This window comes from Schistocerca piceifrons, chromosome 7 (genome assembly GCF_021461385.2).
Source record: "Schistocerca piceifrons isolate TAMUIC-IGC-003096 chromosome 7, iqSchPice1.1, whole genome shotgun sequence".
Lineage (NCBI taxonomy): Eukaryota > Metazoa > Arthropoda > Insecta > Orthoptera > Acrididae > Schistocerca > Schistocerca piceifrons.
In genome coordinates this window covers 541,370,500-541,390,094 of record NC_060144.1, presented here as the reverse complement: position 1 = coordinate 541,390,094, position 19,595 = coordinate 541,370,500, and the positions used below count along the sequence as shown (strand labels likewise).

At 42.3% G+C, this 19,595-nt stretch overlaps 1 protein-coding gene across 1 annotated transcript in view; it reads left to right on the top strand.

Moving 5' to 3' along the window:
• The window catches only part of LOC124709073 (protein O-mannosyl-transferase TMTC1-like), a 170,237-nt gene that overhangs the window by 66,926 nt on the left and 83,716 nt on the right, over positions 1-19,595 (top strand). The gene's annotated exons all lie outside the window — the stretch shown is intronic.

Genomic DNA, 19,595 nt, shown 5'->3' with positions numbered 1-19,595 from the left:
TTAATCAGCGAGAGACGGAGACAGATCAAATCTCCACAGACCAACATGTTTTAGCTGGTGTCTCCGGAGTCTTTTGCAGTAGCATGCCTGAGTAAAATCTTCTAGTTTGTAAGCTGCATCAGTTCACATAAGACACGTGGGGTTTCGACCGCTGTCTCCGCCATCGTCATCAGGAGTACAAGCCACTTAGTATTGTGACTGGAACCGTGTTCATGTAAGGACAGAAAGAAAGACAGAGATATGCGTGCTGACTCGCCGCGCTGTCCAGCGCTGCTGTACGCGCTTATTGTTGCACACAGAGAACGCTGGTTAGTCAAGGTGCAGCAGAGCCATTACGTCATGTGCGCTCCGCTAGCTCTGTAGACTTTCTCATACGATTCTACAAACCTATTAATAAAAAAAGGATTTTTGTGTCATGTATAGCTTTATACGTCAGCTTTATGTTGAAGTGCCAATCATCTCGCTGATGCTCGTACACTACTGGCCATTTAAATTTCTACACCAAGAAGAAATGCAGATGATAAACGGGTATTCATTGGACGAATATATTATACTAGAGCTGACGTGTGATTACATTTTCACGCAATTTGGGTGCATAGATCCTGAGAAATAGTACCCAGAACAACCACCTCTGGCCGTAATAACGGCCTTGATACGCCTGGGCATTGAGTCAAACAGAGCTTGGATGGCGTGTACAGGTACAGCTGCCCACGCAACTTCAACACGATACCACAGTTCATCAAGAGTAGTGACTGGCGTATTGTGACTAGCCAGTTGCTCGGCCACCATTGACCAGACGTTATCCATTGCTGAGAGATCTGGAGAATGTGCTGGCCAGGGCAGCAGTCGAACATTTTCTGTATCCAGAAAGCCCTGTACAGGAACTGAAACATGCGGCCGTGCATTATCCTGCTGAAATGTAGGGTTTCGCAAGGATCGATTGAAGGGTAGAGCCACGGGTCGTAACACATCTGAAATGTAACGTCCACTGTTCAAAGTGCCGTGAATGCGAACAAGAGGTGACCGACACGTGTAACTAATGCCACCCCATACCATCATGCCGGATGATACGAATGACGAATACACACTACCAATGTGCTCTCACCGCGATGTCGCTAAACAAGGTTGCGACCGTTATGATGCTGTAAACAGAACCTGGATTCATCCGAAAAAATGTTTTGCCATTCGTGCACCCAGGTTGGTCGTTGAGTACAACTTCGCAGGCGCTCCTGTCTGTGATGCAACGTCAAGGGTAACCGCAGCCATGGTCTCCGAGCTGATAGTCCATGCTGCTGCAAAAGTTGTCGAACTGTTCGTGCAGATGGTTGTTGTCTTGTAAACGTCCCCATCTGTTGACACAGGGATCGAGACGCGGCTGCACGGTCCGTTACTGCCATGCGGATAAGATGCCTGTCATCTCGAATGCTAGAAATACGAAGCCGTTGGGATCCAGCACGGCGTTCCGTATTACCCTCCTGCACCCACCGATTCCATATTCTGCAAACAGTAATTGGACCTCGACCAATGCGAGCAGCAATGTCGCGATACGGTAAACCGCAATCGCGATAGGCTACAATCCTACCTTTATCAAAGTCGGAAACGTGATGTTACTCATTTCTCCTCCCTACACGAGGCATCACAACAACGTTTCACCAGGCAACGCCGGTCAACTGCTGTTTGTGAATGAGAAATCGGTTGGAAACTTTCCTCACGTCAGCACGTTGTAGGTGTCACCACCGGCGCCAACCTTCTGTGAATGCTCTGAAAAGCTAATCATTTGCATATCACTACATCTTCTTCCTGTCGGTTAAATTTCGCATCTGTAGCATGTCATCTTCGTGGTGTAGCAATTTTAATGGCCTGTAGTGTATTTATTGTTATATTCTGATTTAAGTAAGACGCTGCACGAAATTTTAAAAAAAAAGATTGCAATGAAAAATACGGCTCTTTAGGTCTCTGCGTATGGTGCACATTACACTGTATGTTGCGACGAATGATATAAGCTAAGATTCTGAAATTCACTTTAGACTTAGGAGGTTTCTATCTGTCTCCAATCTCGACAAAATGGAATTTACGTGTCTAGTTCACTTCGGGCAAAATGAAATGTTTATAACGTACGTTATATCTCTTAAACCGTGGGAGATAGCAAAACGAGATTTCGGCAAATGAATGCATAGAAAGTGGAGAGTATTTTGCCATACGGATAAGAAAGGGACCTTTCTTATCTGCGTCGATATAGAGGAAGCTATAGCTTTAATTTACATTGTTTAATTCCGGTATTGTAAATTATCAAAAAAAGTCATCGGTAACTAGTGGAAAGTGAATCTGCTAGTATGAAAGTAAACGTGAACGTTCTTCTCTTATATTACCGCAAACCGACAAAACGACGTTTTTCTAAGATACTGACCGTTCTTCTCGGCTGTTACTTGTTCAATAAGACACACTGTTCCGAGATTGTGTCGCAATAGATACTGGAACATGAGTTTGCGCATATTATACTGTGTTTTGGCAAACGAAGCGAAATTAAACCTGCGAACAAGAGACCTGTATCTGTTACTCATAACTGATGAAGCTTCTTAAAATGAGGAAAGATTAATAATTCTGACAAAAATAAATCGCCAATTCTGGTCCACTTTTAGCGGAATGCTGTAATCCACCGTATTTTTAATAGTGGATTACAGGAATGGAAACTTACCAAAGGATTTTCTCCCGTTTTTCATTTGAAAAATATGAATATAATTCTTAGCAAATAGTTTAGAATTTCTCTTCCCTTCACCATTCAGAGGAAAGTGGAGAAGTTCATCCAACCTGTAACCTATTTTAATCTTAATTACTACTATCAGGCGGTTCACAAAGGAATGAAAGAAAGTAGTTCCTGAAGGGCATTGATAGATGGTTCAAATGGCTCTGAGCACTATGGGACTTAACATCTGAGGTCATCAGTCCCCTAGAACTTAGAACTACACTCCTGGAAATTGAAATAAGAACACCGTGAATTCATTGTCCCAGGAAGGGGAAACTTTATTGACACATTCCTGGGGTCAGATACATCACATGATCACACTGACAGAACCACAGGCACATAGACATAGGCAACAGAGCATGCACAATGTCGGCACTAGTACAGTGTATATCCACCTTTCGCAGCAATGCAGGTTGCTATTCTCCCATAGAAACGATCGTAGAGATGCTGGATGTAGTCCTGTGGAACGGCTTGTCATGCCATTTCCACCTGGCGCCTCAGTTGGACCAGCGTTCGTGCTGGACGTGCAGACCGCGTGAGACGACGCTTCATCCAGTCCCAAACATGCTCAATGGGGGACAGATCCGGAGATCTTGCTGGCCAGGGTAGTTGACTTACACCTTCTAGAGCACGTTGGGTGGCACGGGATACATGCGGACGTGCATTGTCCTGTTGGAACAGCAAGTTCCCTTGCCGGTCTAGGAATGGTAGAACGATGGGTTCGATGACGGTTTGGATGTACCGTGCACTATTCAGTGTCCCCTCGACGATCACCAGTGGTGTACGGCCAGTGTAGGAGATCGCTCCCCACACCATGATGCCGGGTGTTGGCCCTGTGTGCCTCGGTCGTATGCAGTCCTGATTGTGGCGCTCACCTGCACGGCGCCAAACACGCATACGACCATCATTGGCACCAAGGCAGAAACGACTCTCATCGCTGAAGACGACACGTCTCCATTCGTCCCTCCATTCACGCCTGTCGCGACACCACTGGAGGCGGGCTGCACGATGTTGGGGCGTGAGCGGAAGACGGCCTAACGGTGTGCGGGACCGTAGCCCAGCTTCATGGAGACGGTTGCGAATGGTCCTCGCCGATACCCCAGGAGCAACAGTGTCCCTAATTTGCTGGGAAGTGGCGGTGCGGTCCCCTACGGCACTGCGTAGGATCCTACGGTCTTGGCGTGCATCCGTGCGTCGCTGCGGTCCGGTCCCAGGTCGACGGGCACGTGCACCTTCCGCCGACCACTGGCGACAACATCGATGTACTGTGGAGACCTCACGCCCCACGTGTTGAGCAATTCGGCGGTACGTCCACCCGGCCTCCCGCATGCCCACTATACGCCCTCGCTCAAAGTCCGTCAACTGCACATACGGTTCACGTCCACGCTGTCAGGGCATGCTACCAGTGTTAAAGACTGCGATGGAGCTCCGTATGCCACGGCAAACTGGCTGACACTGACGGCGGCGGTGCACAAATGCTGCGCAGCTAGCGCCATTCGACGGCCAACACCGCAGTTCCTGGTGTGTCCGCTGTGCTGTGCGTGTGATCATTGCTTGTACAGCCCTCTCGCAGTGTCCGGAGCAAGTATGGTGGGTCTGACACACCGGTGTCAATGTGTTCTTTTTTCCATTTCCAGGAGTGTACTTAAACCTAACTAAGCTAAGGACATCACACACATCCATGCCCGAGGCAGGATTCCAACCTGTGACCATAGCAGTCGCGCGGTTCCCGACTGAAGCGCCTAGAACCGCTAGGCCACAACGGACGGCCATTGATAGATGGTGAAACGAGATTTGTTGTGGTTTCCTGTAACAACGTAAGTGAAGAAACTAAAAATTTATTTTCTTAACAAGAATGTACTTTTGATAACCTACCGACGTAATTTGTTCTCAGTTCCTCACTTAATAAACGACTGTTTCAGGAGCCTTAAATCGTGGAAAGAAAATCATTTGCTAAATTTCAATACTGGCATTCCCTTGTTAGAGAGACACTGGGATACAAGATTAGTCTGAAATAGCAACAAGATGATTGATTTACTTTGGACTGACTTGTTAACATTCTCTCCCCTGGAAAGCGTCATCAGTGGCCATTTTTGGCTAAAAAGTTTAACAATTCCGATGCAATTAAATCCCCAATTTTGTTGCAATTTCAGGGAAAACCCGTAATGCAGTTATCTTTAGGAATTAACAGCTCCGACTGAAACTAAGCAAATAATTGTCTCTCTAAACTTCATTCAATTTGACACACGAAAAAAATACAGAAAATACTATGCGATGTGTCGATTGGTTTCTCTATGCAGAGTGGCGTGAATATTCTTACTACAAGTATTTTTTAATTCATCAGTGATATTGACTTTGGTGAATAGTTTGCAAGGCTCCGCAAGTCGTCAGTGTGTTGACAGTTTCAGAGTTAGGAAAGAGTTTGCCGCTTCTACTACGAGGTGCATTCAAGTTCTAAGGCCTCCGATTTCTTTTCTCCGTACTGGAAAGAGATAGAAACATGCACATTGTTTTAAAATGAGGCCGCGTTCATTGTCAATACATCCCAGAGATGGCAGCACCATACGGCAGATGGAATTTTACCGCCAGCAGCGAGAATGAGAACTGGTTTAAACACTTAAAATGACGACGTTTCCCTTACTTGCACAGCGTGCAATCTTTCGTTTTCTGAATTTGCGTGGTGTGAAACCAATTGAAATTCATTGACAGTTGAAGGAGACATGTGGTGATGGAGTTATGAATGTGTCGAAAGTGCGTTCCTGGGTGCGACAGTTCAATGAAGGCAGAACATCGTGTGACAACAAACCGAAACAACCTCGGGCTCGCACAAGCCGGTCTGACGACATGATCGAGAAAGTGCAGAGAATTGTTTTGGGGGATCGCCGAATGACTATTGAACAGATCGCATCCAGAGTTGTCATTTCTGTGGGCTCTGTGCACACAATCCTGCATGACGACCTGAAAATGCGGAAAGTGTCATCCAGGTGGGTGCCACGAATGCTGACGGACGACCACTTAGCTGCCCGTGTGGCATATTGCCAAGCAATGTTGACGCGCAACGACAGCATGAATGGGACTTACTTTTCTTCGGTTGTGACAGTGGATGAGACATGGATGCCATTTTTCAATCCAGAAACAAAGCGCCAGTCAGCTCAATGGAAGCACACAGATTCACCGCCACCAAAAAAATTTCGGGAAAGCACCAGTGCTTAAAAAAATGATGGTGTCTATGTTCTGGGACAGCGAGGGCGCAATCCTTACCCATTGCGTTCCAAAGGGCACTACGGTAACAGGTGCATCCTACGAATATGTTTTGAAGAACAAATTCCTTCCTGCACTGCAACAAAAACGTCCGGGAAGGGCTGCGCGTGTGCTGTTTCACCGAGACAACGCAGCCGCACATAGAGCTAACGTTACGCAACAGTTTCTTCGTGATAACAACTTTGAAGTGATTCCTCATGTTCCCTACTCACCTGACCTGGCTCCTAGTGACTTTTGGCTTTTTACAACAATGAAAGACACTCTCCGTGGCCGCACATTCACCAGCCGTGCTGCTATTGCCTCAGCGATTTTCCAGTGGTCAAAACAGACTCCTAAAGAAGCCTTCGCCGCTGCCATGGAATCATAGCGTCAGCGTTGTGAAAAATGTGTACGTCTGCAGGGCGATTCCGTCGAGAAGTAACGCCAGTTTCATCGATTTCGGGTGAGTAGCTAATTAGAAAAGAAATCGGAGGCCTTAGAACTTGAATGCACCTCGTATACAGCAAAAAAACTACCGGTTTAACAAAGATAATAAATTTGGTACCTGTGTATCTGTGGATAAAAATGTTACCAAAACATGACAGTAATTTATGAACCGCTTGACACAACTCATTAAGGTTAAAATAGGTTGTAATTGTATGCAATCTATCTTCAACAGATTAAAAAATGGTTATGATGAAGAAGGTCACCGCTTCACTCTGAAATGGGATAGGATCAGAAATATGGTACACTGTTTGCTGTGAAATGTTTTATATGCCTCAGATGAAGAACAAAGAGAAAGATTGTTCGATAAGTTTCATTTCCAGTTGTTCACTATTAAAAATACGATGGATTACACGATTTCGCCAAAATTGCAACAGTATTAGCGATATATTTTTGTCTGAGTTCACTATTCATTTCTCGTTTGAAGAAGCTACGTCAGTTATAAGCAGCGGTTACATTTCTCTTATTAACAAGTTAATTTTACTTTTTTTTTATCAAAGCAAATATAAATTGCACTAACTCACTTTGCAGTAACTATAGTGACAGAATCTTGAAACAGAGTATCTTATTAAACAATCAATAGGAGACCATTGTGATCACTACCTTATGGAAAACTTGATGGTGTCGAATTTCTGTTACATAAGATAATAAACTTTACATTTGTTTCATTTCAGCAAATATTCTTTTCAATGGCTGTCAAAACCTTAAAAAATTATAGCACTGGATTGATAACAAAAATAAAAACCATAGATTCTGCTAAATCGCCTTAAGATAACTGAGTTCCATGTCTTAATCATACAGCGAAATACTCTCCTCCTTGTGTTCTATCACTTGCCAAAATCTTCTATCGATGTCTAAGATGGTTTAGAAGATATTAGGAATGTTACGAATATTTAACTCTCGCTCCCGTGCGGTCGGAAGTGTAAGTGCTACATAAAATCCATTTTCTCGAGATTGGAGACAGATACACACTTCCTCTCAAGTCTAAAGAACAATTAAATTTTATTTGCAGCAAAATGTGGTGTAATATGCACTAAACGCAATATCATAGCCATCCAAATTTTTCATTTTACACTTTTTCGAATTTCGCACAGCGTCTTACTTAAATGGGAATAGCACAGTAAGTATGACTATTATCGACATTCTGGGCACTTCACCGTGAAGATGATGTTTAAAGTTACACGTAACGTGAAAATTAATATTTTTTTCTGATTAGTTTTTACAAAATCGTTTGAGAAAGACTGCAGGGCGTGCCCGACGATTATGTCAGTGAAGAGCGTCGCTAACTGGCATGCTTAAAGTGGGCAAAGAACGTCTCGTTCATTCCGGCTCGCCTGCAGGCACAGAGCTGAGCTGGTCAGCACTACCACCCAACTGCCAGTACGTGCTGTTTCATGGGATAACAAGGGTTATTTCCCTCGCTGGGTCAGGCTGCCTCGCATGGTGCGTCACAAGCCCCTACCGATGTAGGCTTAACCGATCCATAATATTATATTTGACGTTCAAAAACAAACGCGATATTTATGTATTTTCTCGGCCACTCCACACAAACTGTTAGTGATACAGAAAAATGAGCAAGATCTTGTTGTAGGAAATTTAATGTAATTAAATTTTGTACCGGGAAATATTTTCTCTAGGGGCCAAGATCTTGTGTTATTCAACTCGGCCCCACACTCAGCCCCAACGCACAGAATTTCTGAAAGGCTGTTCGTGGCACTGCCGCCTAGGATTATAAAGAAATTTGCGACTGCACGAATTATTTCGCACATTTGACATTTTTTGGTCTTCATTGACTGAGTTTATTTAGCCACCAGGTTAGTCGAGCACTTACAAGTCGGGAAAACTCACGCTTGTGTAGATTTTACCTAACAGTTTTGTGAATACTAACGGCATAAAATAAACAATTACACCGTCATATACATCATGCCTCCTGACCGTGAAACTACTGCGCTTGTAGGGTTAAGTTTAGATTGAATTCTCAACATAGTTAATTTTAGCGTAACGCTTACAACAGTCAGTTCTTTTCCCGTTACCGTCATGGGTAGGTCTCATTGTGAACATTAACGAAATACCGGACTATGCAGGTGGCAAAATAGCGCACTGAATACAGACCAAAGGACGTCTAATATGGGGAATAGTTCGTGTAGTCGGAAATTTTCGTACAGCAGTAAGAGGCAGTATCTCGAACAACATACTAGAAACACTGACTGATGAGGAATGAGTGTAGGAGTGGAGTTGCTTTTGAAGATCACTTTCACATATTTTTCTTGAATAACTGGAAGACCGAGGCCTCCTGCGAAAAACTATCGTATTAAAAATGTAACTACATTAAATTTCCTACAAAAAGGTCCTTCTGTAGGACCAACAGTTTTCGTGAAGCGAGCCCAAAAACACGAAAATCTCGCGTGTGGTTTATGGAGGGTGGATATAATATTGCGGGTTACATAAAACTACATAGGTAGGAGCAGCTGAGTCACCCTGTAGAGGCGCGACTGTAGGGTCTGGAACCTTCCAGACAGAGCGGAAGTTATGCACGTGAAGTGAGGCATGTTAGGTAGCTCACTGTAAACTCGGCAGCGAAAGCTCGAACCTTTTCTTCCAAGCGGCGTCGCTTGTAAGCGAGAAGATTACATTCATCTCTATCTGACAAACTCGGCACCGCCCGTGTGTTCGCCGGCCGAAGTGGCCGTGCGGTTAAAGGCGCTGCAGTCTGGAACCGCAAGACCGCTACGGTCGCAGGTTCGAATCCTGCCTCGGGCATTGATGTTTGTGATGTCCTTAGGTTAGTTAGGTTTAACTAGTTCTAAGTTCTAGGGGACTAATGACCTCAGCAGTTGAGTCCCATAGTGCTCAGAGCCATTTTTGAACCGCTCGTGTGTTCGTTTTGCCAACATTCTATCCGAAACGAAAACAATAAATGAGTATGTGTGATGCAATATTGAAAAAGTCAGTTGACATGTATTCATGGAAAGACCTTTGAAATTATGCAGTTGACTGTGAGATCATCGCAGACAGTTTCAGTACGCTGGGCGCAACTGCTTGACGAGTCTACAGCGTCATTTTGTACCAACGCGTCTTCATAGCTCTACAGACGGCAATTGTTTTCTCCTACAGCCGTTAGCGCTTCGTAGTTGAAAGCTGTTAAAGGTGCTGCCAAGTGTCAGGGATTCCCTTAAATTGACTCGACTGTAGGAGTGTCTTAGTAGTAAAGAACAAATTTATTAAAACTTCATGCATCATGCGGTACTTCTTCACACATCTCATGCTCATGGAGTCATAGGTATGACATCATGAAATAAGTTGTGAATATAACTGGTAGAAAAGAAGCAATAAATTTAAATGTCATGAATGATGCGAGAGTCTCTCGCGCATCTCAGTGTTTGTGGTACCATATCTCCTGATCATTGCCTCGTACTTGAACTTCTCTCCCCCTCAAACTGAAGTCAGATTATTATGGCTGAATAATATCTGGTTACTTGAATGGAAAATCTTATATTTCCTCCTACTCTCCGCAATTCTAAATCAAAAGTAAATAAGACCGTGGTATACTTAATGTTGTACATTATATCCACAGAGTTTTTATACCACGAGTCAGAGATAATCTATCTCTCGCAGTCATAATGAGTCTCTGATCCGTGTAGACCACTTGTGCAGTTACACATAATCATTTGAACTAAGCGAGAAGTATGTGGGTACAGTCTGTGAAAATTATTGTGTATTAAGTTAGGAGCAGAGAAGTAACAAATGTAAACTTCATGCGTAATGCGTCAGTTTTTCACGTATCTCATTTTCTATGACGCCATATCTCTTGTGTCTCATTGTTTATGACGTCATGTCTCCTAACCTATGACAGGTAGGTAGTTCTTACCCTGGGAGTAATTGATGTCTGACAGTGAGGGATATGTGTACGAAGGTTGGTTGAAATAGTAAGGAAATAGGAAAAACTGTTGAATTACAGAGCCATATCGCTAACGTCGATCTGCAGTGGTGTGTAATCAACATTTACAGTGCATACAGAGAACTGTATGCATTGTAAATGTTCATTGTACATTTTTGACATCTTCTTAAATGCCATTCTCGGCGCTTATTTGAAAATAGGTCTTGGCCCCAAACAAGTCATCGAATGAATAAAAAAGTAATTTTTTTAAGTTGGACTGATTTTTCATTCTATAGAAGTAATATCTGGCTTTCCCCAAGGCAGTGTTTAGGGCGTCTGCTGTTCCTGACCCACGTAAACGATTTAGGAGAAAATCCGAGTAGTGCTCTTAGATTGTCTGCAAATGATGCTGCCATTTACCTTTTTTAGAGTCAAAGATGATCAAAACTAATTGCAAAAGATTCAGACAAGCTGTCTGTATGGTGCGAAAAATGCCAATTGACACTGAATAATGAAAAGTGCGAAGTCATCCACATGAGTACCAGAAGGAATCCGCTAAATTTCGGTTACACGATAAGTTGTACAAATCTAAAGGCTGTTAATTCTGCTAAGCACTTAGGGGCTACTGTTTCGAATAATCTAAGTTGAAATGATCATGTAAATGATGTTGTGGGGAAAGCAAAGCGAAGACTACAACGTATTGGCAGAACCCTGAGGAAATGCATTGTTTCACAAGCTGCGACACTGTCGTGAATAAAACAGTGACCCGTATATACAATAAGTTCCCTTTAAATTACGTCTATGGTCACAAACACTTTGTTAACAGATTACCGTTTTCAGTCTATAATGACCATCATCAGATCTACAACAAAAATGGGAAAAAACATAAACATAGATTGTCTATAGCTTAAAAACAATAAATAGACCACAATGAAAAGTACTACCGACATATAAATGCGTTTGTGCGCCTTAAGTATGAAGAAGCATACCTGTTTTATAAAACAAAGTCCTAATGTAATGCAGCCATTGTGGCATCGTCAAATGTTAAATACAAAATCAGCACCAGCATCGTTAAATATATATAAACAACATCATATGCACGAGTCATGTTGTCAGTAGCACTACTGTTCAAAACAATATGCCGTACAGTAGCCACAAGATGTTTGTGTTGTAAGTTCACCAGATGTCGCTCATGTAGACATACACTGGTTTTCAATGATTAATTGAACAGCGTAAAATAAAGGGGGATACAATAGTTGACGACAGTCGTTCCCAATAGAGCAAAATCATTTCTGGCCCTATCACTCAGCTGGTTTCTCGAGGCCCTTGTCAATAGCAGAAATTTGACCGTAGAATGACTTCCCTCATTATATCAGACAACTAAGAAATTTCTACTGTTTTAAAAGGCAGTTAATAACACGTCTACTGAAGCAACAGTATAGTCGACCTTTGTCCCTATACATACTCGTTATACTATTTCACTTTCTCCCCAATCAAATCTTCATTTCGAATGCTCCCAGTTGGTGCAATCTGTCTAATTTTCTCTCCCTTAGAGCTCTCTATGTGAGAAAGTATCACTTTCGTAACCTATACATTTTATTGTTGTTATTATTAGTGGAAGTAGTAGTGGTAACATTGGTAGCAGTAGTACCCCGAGTATTATCTTTATTAGTTCTTATTACTAGTTAGTCACATTGTCTCTGCACACATTCAGATTATATTCAGTTCTACAATTCTGTCTTATTACTATTTGTAACATGAAAATTATTCTTCTCTCCTAGACAGTTACTGAGTGGAAATAGTACTGCATATGTGAGACTCTGGTCCGATATAAGACAGTACCTTAATATTCTAATCTGATCAGGTTATATACGTACATAAAACAAAAGATATACTTACATTAACTTTTTCTTCTTGTTTGAAAACGAAAATTTCTTTTGTATAAAATGCAGAGTAACTACATTTGAGTTGTTGAAAATCGATCTGACATTCACTCTTCCGGTGTACAGACCACCTCCCTCATAGGTAAGGAAATCGCTTGCTCGCGTGCAGACGGAATATAGCCACGACATTATGATACAGCAGGAAAAAATGTGACATTTCAGAACTATCAAGTTCTTCGATTTCGATATGCTGTATTTCATGGTCTGCCCGTTGTTAGTTGTGGATTTCGTCCCGTCTAAATTTATTGTTTAGCAGGATTGGTGAGGTTTCGGGTTGCTCCACTAATGTCCAGCTGTTTTTCTCCAACTGTTTTAAGATGATGTTATGTAATTTGTAAAGTGCAATTTATTGCTGTATAATGAATAATGAACTTCAAACAGCGCATTACAGTACGGAAAGACACGATAAAAATAAAAATTCTACATATTCTTTCAAAACATTTAATGTTGGGCTGTGCCGATCAGATTTTCTCATGACATTTTGTTTCACTGCAATGTTTAAAACATACATTGTCCTTTTTATGTTAAATATTTATACATGGTAGTTTTCATACCACACGTTTTCAACCTCAATTATTGTATTTAAGCGGTCAGAGGTTTGCTATGTGCAAATAGCTGTCAACAAGTGTCAGATATTTATCTTTCCATTGGAAAATATGGTAAATATACTGCATTTACCTTTGGAGTGTGAACACCAACTTGCTCATGACGTTTTATCACAGAAAAATATTCAAAATATACATTCGCCTGTGTTATGTTACGATTTAGATACGTTGTTATTAATTCAACACGGTTTCAATCTCAGTTACGTTATTTCGGTTGTCAGATGTTTGTAATGTGTAAATAGCAGTTATTATTTGATAGTTTTTTTTATTAGAAAATACGTGGAGTACATTGCACTGCCGTGCTCTGCTGTTCCTCGGTATTTATTCTGTGAATAAACTAAACAAGTATGATATTCCACCATAATCTTGCACGTTCACTTAACAATATATCAACGTTTAGAGGCACTGGTGTCTTATTGAGAAATAGCACTGCTTAAGGGTGGTGTTGTCCTACAAAGAGATAGAGAGAGAGAGAGAAAGAGATGAATGCTGCATGTGCAGTAAGAGAGAACTGTTTGTAGGTTCACTGTGACGACAACATTGACTACCGAACGACGTGCGGCTCATGGAGGAGGATTCTGCACTGCTGCTAGCCGTTCGCATACAGTGTTTCGTATCATGGAAAGTCCATAGGCTTGAAAGAACTTGTTTGTTAAGAAATATTTGACGCCGCCAGATATTCACCCGATATTGGTGAAAATTTATTAAGAGTTTGTTGTTTAATTACCTACAGTTAAAAATCGGCGATGGAATCAAAAGGTGTCGTACTTCGATAGAAGAAGATACACGTGAAGAACGTCCAAAAACTGCAAGCACACATTAAAATATTCAAAAGTACACTTCATGGTACCGAACGATTGCGCATGCGATAGGAGGGTCCTATTTGAATTCTGACAAAAGACAAGTTTATGAGCTAATGTATAAGAAATGTTTCGACAGTATTAGAACCAATAGAGCTGACTTTCTTCGCTTGTTAGTTGCTATCAAATATTCTTGAGATTGTCAGTTCAAGCTAAAACCGAACAAGAAATCATGGAAGTGGGGGAGAACAAGCAGCCCAGCACAAAACATAGGCGAAGCCAGTACATTTACAGGAAACTCAACAGTGATTATTTACTAAGTTAACTAGCAACTGATGCAACAACACTAAACAATAATAAGCAGCTATTCAGCAGCATATAGGTACATGGAAGAATTGGAATCGTAAAATAAAAGGACACCTTACCTATCCAGAAACATGATTTAGCAATGACAAAGCAGTTGATTTAACATCCACTGCACTTACGACATTTGGCATGTTGTGTCCTCTACCTATCGAGGAATGTAAAACAGTTGTATACAACTTGACTTTGCTGACCTATGGAGTACATGATTTGATTGTTCAGTACCACTTCCATTTGTACTGTTAGTAAATTATTATTCATATTACCAGTTTAGAATGTTAAACAATAATCTAGATGACGTAAAAATTATTGGATTCTAGTGTTGTCTGCTGTAACAAAGTTTTCTATGATCTGTAGCTGATTTTGTAACAATTGAAATCGATAACCTGAACAATAATTTGCGATGAAGACAAACAAAACTTGTATAAAACTCCTTGTAGATGGAAAACACTGCGCTTCGCATAAAGAGGATTTGACAACGTAAATTAATGATGAAATCTACCCTCTTGGGAAGCCGGCCGGAGTGGCCGTGCGGTTATAGGCGCTACAGCCTGCAACCGCGTGACCGTTACGGTCGCAGGTTCGAATCCTGCGTCGGGGATGGATGTGTGTGATGTCCTTAGGTTAGTTAGGTTTAATTAGTTCTCAGTTCTAGGCGACTGATGACCTCAGAAGTTAAGTCGAATAGTACTCAGAGCCATTTGAACCAACCTCTTGGAAAGCATTTGGACAAAGTACGTTGATGTAATCATGATAAACAGCGAAAATAAGTGAGATTTGTCCAAAGAAATAGAGCCCACCACTGAAGGGCAAGGAATTTAGTTAGCGACTTTGTTGAAATATTGCAACAATATCTGTTCACGTATTTGACTAATTTCTTCTTCGTCACTAAAGACAGGAAGGTCTGATAATTTTTTTGCTGTAAACAGAAGAATTCTTCGTCACTTTAAAGATAAATTCACTGTTTTTTATCTCGTCGTTCCTGGAGGACTCGACATCCGTTTTTGAGACCAGGTGGATAAAGATATACTTCAAACATTTACTGATTACTGTGTGTTGAGTTTCAGGTTTGTAGCTAGTGAGAGTGAGCCAAGGAAAGCGCGCCTGTGAGTCAGCAATAAGTGGCACTGCAGTCTCCATCCGCTAGGAGGCTGGGAGCACCGCGCCTACGGCAAGTAGGCGTCCCGTCCCGAGGGGATTGCCCGCCGCGCAGCGCAGCGCCTGGGAGGCAGGCATCCCTTTAGCCTTTGACGCGCGCGGATCCGCCGGTGCGTTATTACATAGCGCCGGCTCGAGCGCGCAGCTGCTATGCGATCAGGCCGGTAATTAACCGTTGAGGCCCTGGCCGGGCTCGTGTCGACCTGGCCGAAGGCGGCCGCTTAGCTAGCACACGGCACACGGCACGCGCACTGCGGCAGGCGGAGAGGACGAGGTTGTCCGGAAAGTAACTTGTGCTGAAGTACTGTAAAAGTTATAGAAAGTGCATTACGGAAATCTAACTACTATTTCTTTGTAATCACCACTCACTTTTAAGTAATTATCGTACCTCTTAAGCACCTGACAAAATGATGCACTCTGCGTAAAATTCTTCTTCCTGAGATTACAAGTAGCCCATGACAGAATCTTCAATGTGTTCGTCGTTTATACTACCTCTGAAGGAGTTGACAAATACCCTCAGCATAAAAGTCTTCCGCTTGAGATTGCAGATAGCCCATGACACAACCTTGAATTTCTTCGTCGATAATCCTACCTCTTAAGTAGTTGACAAATGCCCTCAACACAAAATTCTTTCTCCTGAAATTGCAGATAACCCATTGCACAATCCTGAATTTCTGATTTGAGTCCAATCGTTGGAGAAAAAGTCACTTCGTCTTGTGTCTGAGAAGACGGAAATCAGTTGAAGCCAAATATGGGCTTTGGTTCTGATATCCCATTTCAACAGACGCCACAGCGTTTGTGTGTGCCCAAGAACTATCTTGCAAAAATACGACAGCCTTACAGAGCACAACATTTGTTTGAAGTGGCTCTTTTCAGCTTTATAATAGAATTGATTTCATTCCAGTTTAAAAATCCCGAGAAAAACGCTTTTATCATATAAATAAGGAAGAAAGGACTGTATCCACAATCTTTCCGGCCAACCTAATGTGGCATGCTTCTGTTAGTTTTCCGGGCTTACACAAACGCGGATGCATAGCAAACAAATGTCTCGACGCCGGTCACGATTCTTTTTACGAAGTCTTCTCCTTCCTCATCGTAATGGAAGAAGTTTCGAGAAGAAGTCGTGCACTGAGTGTGTAGCGGTCACAAAGGTATTTTGGAACCCAAGAGCACAGAACGTGTGGTACCATAATTGTTTAATCACTAACTCACTCCTTAAGAACTCTACGTAAAATTGTTTTACTTACTTAGTACCTAGATACGCCGGTTTCCTCCTTTTCTTCATCAATTTTCTGTATCACTTGGGTGTTGCTATTGACGGACGGGCAGCCCCGTCATCAAAATAAATGCTCGTCCTTTCACCACTACATGAAGAGCTCTATTGGCCCACAATCCTTTTACTCATTTGGTCACTATACAGCTATGCATGACAACAGCGTTGAGATTTTTGGCACTAAAAATCGTGTTAGAGATCGGATGTCACATTTTGCGGGATCTGTAATCACATTACACGTATTTTACTGCTTCTGTTGACAAAAGAAAAGCAGAGTGGTCTTCTAGGTATCGCAGCTCTATGGAGACCGACCTGCTACCTAAGGCGACTCAGCGCCTACCCGTTGGCATAGCTATAACACACGCTACATGCACACGGAGGTTAATATCCGGATAGCTCTCCCACACTACTAAATATTCACCTGTACGCGATTTCTGTCAAAGCAGCGGTACCATTAGTTCTTAGAAACAACATGAGTATTAAAAGGCTTCAGTCGCAGATTGTTACTTTTACAAAAACGAGTGTGCTGATGACCGCATATACTTAAACAACAGCACACACAACATTTAAGTTATTCACATTTTCTGCAACAAGGAAATGCGTGTACTGCTGCAACAAGCGCTTTTCTTTGTGAAGCGGAGGCATCGATTCAAACACACGTGCATCCTAATGTAAAGTTACATTTTCAGTTGTAACCGGACAGATTCAAGCATCAAAATGGTTCAAATGGCTCTGAGCACTATGGGACTTAACATCTGTGGTCATCAGTCCCCTAGAACTTAGAACTACTTAAACCTAAGTAACCTAAGGACAGCACACACATCCATGCCCGAGGCAGGATTCGAACCTGCGACCGGAGCGGTCACGCGATTCCAGGCAGAAGCTCCTTTAACCGCACGGCCACACCGGCCGGCTCCAAGCATCAACTGGAATATTTTTATGTTTCTTGTGCTACGTATTTTTGTGATTTAAGCAAATGGACAAATCACTTACATCTTTAATGTAAAGTCTCAATCGCACAATCAATTTTTTGCATTGTTTTCGCGTTTCAGTGCGTTCGCCTATATCATGCGCTGTAATACATTTAAATAGTGAAAAATATGTATAATTATTTGAGCGCTGAACAGAATAACTGCTGATCTCTATCGGTAATTCATGTCCTACGTCATTTTAATATGTCCCGTTTTTAATTTGCTTAAGCAGAAATAGCTGAACAAAACAAACCATGTCATTACGAACACCACGAAATCCGGTACTGCAAAAATCTACGTATTGCATTTTCAGCTGTAATAAAATTGACAAGGCCACTTCAGTGAAATAATTAATTGAATTACAGTTGAATTTACGTAATTTAATTGTATAATTGTCTATTTAATAGCCACTGAATTTACTTACGATGTTTATGCATTATCTCAGGCAATAAAAATTACATAGCCGCCATCTTTGTTTAGTTTCATCAAGTTTTGTCTGGCCGTTGATGACAATCAACATTCTTTTAACAAAATTACGCAGTGTTTCGACTACATTCCATTTATTTTTACCACTCAGTTTATTAGCGATTTTACGATGCGCAAATGATTAAAAAATCTGTATTTTGGTAAAATATATTTCAAAATGTCCCACTTGCATGGGATACATTTGTCCTCACATGCAATGTACGTATGTTTTTGGGATGAAAACAATTACTACGCTCTCTAACTTGGTGTTTCTTTAGTATTTTCAATACGAAACATGTGCTAGCAAATTGCACACCGTATGTAGTACTTTCTAACAAACCTAAGATCCCAACAGGAAAAGAAGGTTAACGAATTTCTTGAAATCGGAAGGCCTGTATAGTTTTATACAGCACACATGTGATCAACTAATTCTAAAAGTTAATGGAGCAATGGATTAAGTTGTAACCTACCCGGCCGGCCGAAGTGGCCGTGCGGTTAAAGGCGCTGCAGTCTGGAACCGCAAGACCGTTACGGTCGCAGTTCGAATCCTGCCTCGGGCATGGATGTTTGTGATGTCCTTAGGTTAGTTAGGCTTAACTAGTTCTAAGTTATAGGGGACTAATGACCTCAGCAGTTGTGTCCCATAGTGCTCAGAGCCATTTGAACCATTTTGTAACCTACCCATAGAGTAATACTCTGACTCAGTACGTAACCAGCGTAGCTGTGAATTGCCTGATTCAAATCCCAACAGCCCAGGTGGTAGGAATACACACTATGTGATCAAAAGTATCCGAAAACCCCCAGAAACATATGTTTTTCATATTAGGTGCAATGCGCTGCCACTTACTGCCAGGTACTCCGTATCAGAAACCTTAGTAGTCATTAGACATCGTGAGAGAGCAGAATGGGGCGCTCCGTGGAACTCACGGACTTCGAACGTGGTCAGGTGATTGGGTGTCACTTGTGTCATACGTCTGTACGTGAGACTTCCACACTCCTAAACATTCCTTGGTCCACTGTTTCCGTTGTGATAGTGAAATGTAAACGTGAAGGGACAGGTGCAGCACAAAAGCGTACTGGCAGAACTCCTGTGTTGACTGACAGAGAACGCCGGCAGTTGAAGAGGGTCCTAATGTGTGATAGACATCCCGATCATCACACAGGAATTCCAAACTGCATCAGGATCCACTGCAAGTACTATGACAGTTAGATGGGAGGTGAGAAAACTTGAATTTCATGGTCTAGCTGCTGCTCATAAGCCACACATGACGCCGGCAAATGCCAAACGACGCCTCGCTTGCTGTAAGGAGGTTAAACATTGGACGACTGAACAGTGGAAGAACGTTGTGTGGAGTGACGAATCACGGTACACAATGTGGCGATCCGATGGCAGTGTGTGGGTATGGCGAATGGACGTTGAACGTCATCTGCCAGCGTGTGTAGTGCCAACAGTAAAATTCCGAGGCCGTGGAGTTACTGTGTGGTCGTGTTTTTCATGGGGGGGGGGGGGGGGGGGGGGCGGGCGGGCACCAGTTGTTGTTTTGCGTGACGATATCACTGCGCAGGCCTACATTGATGTTTAAAGCACTTTCTTGCTTCCTACTGCTGAGGAGCAATTCGGGGATGACGAATGCATCTTTCAACACGATCAAG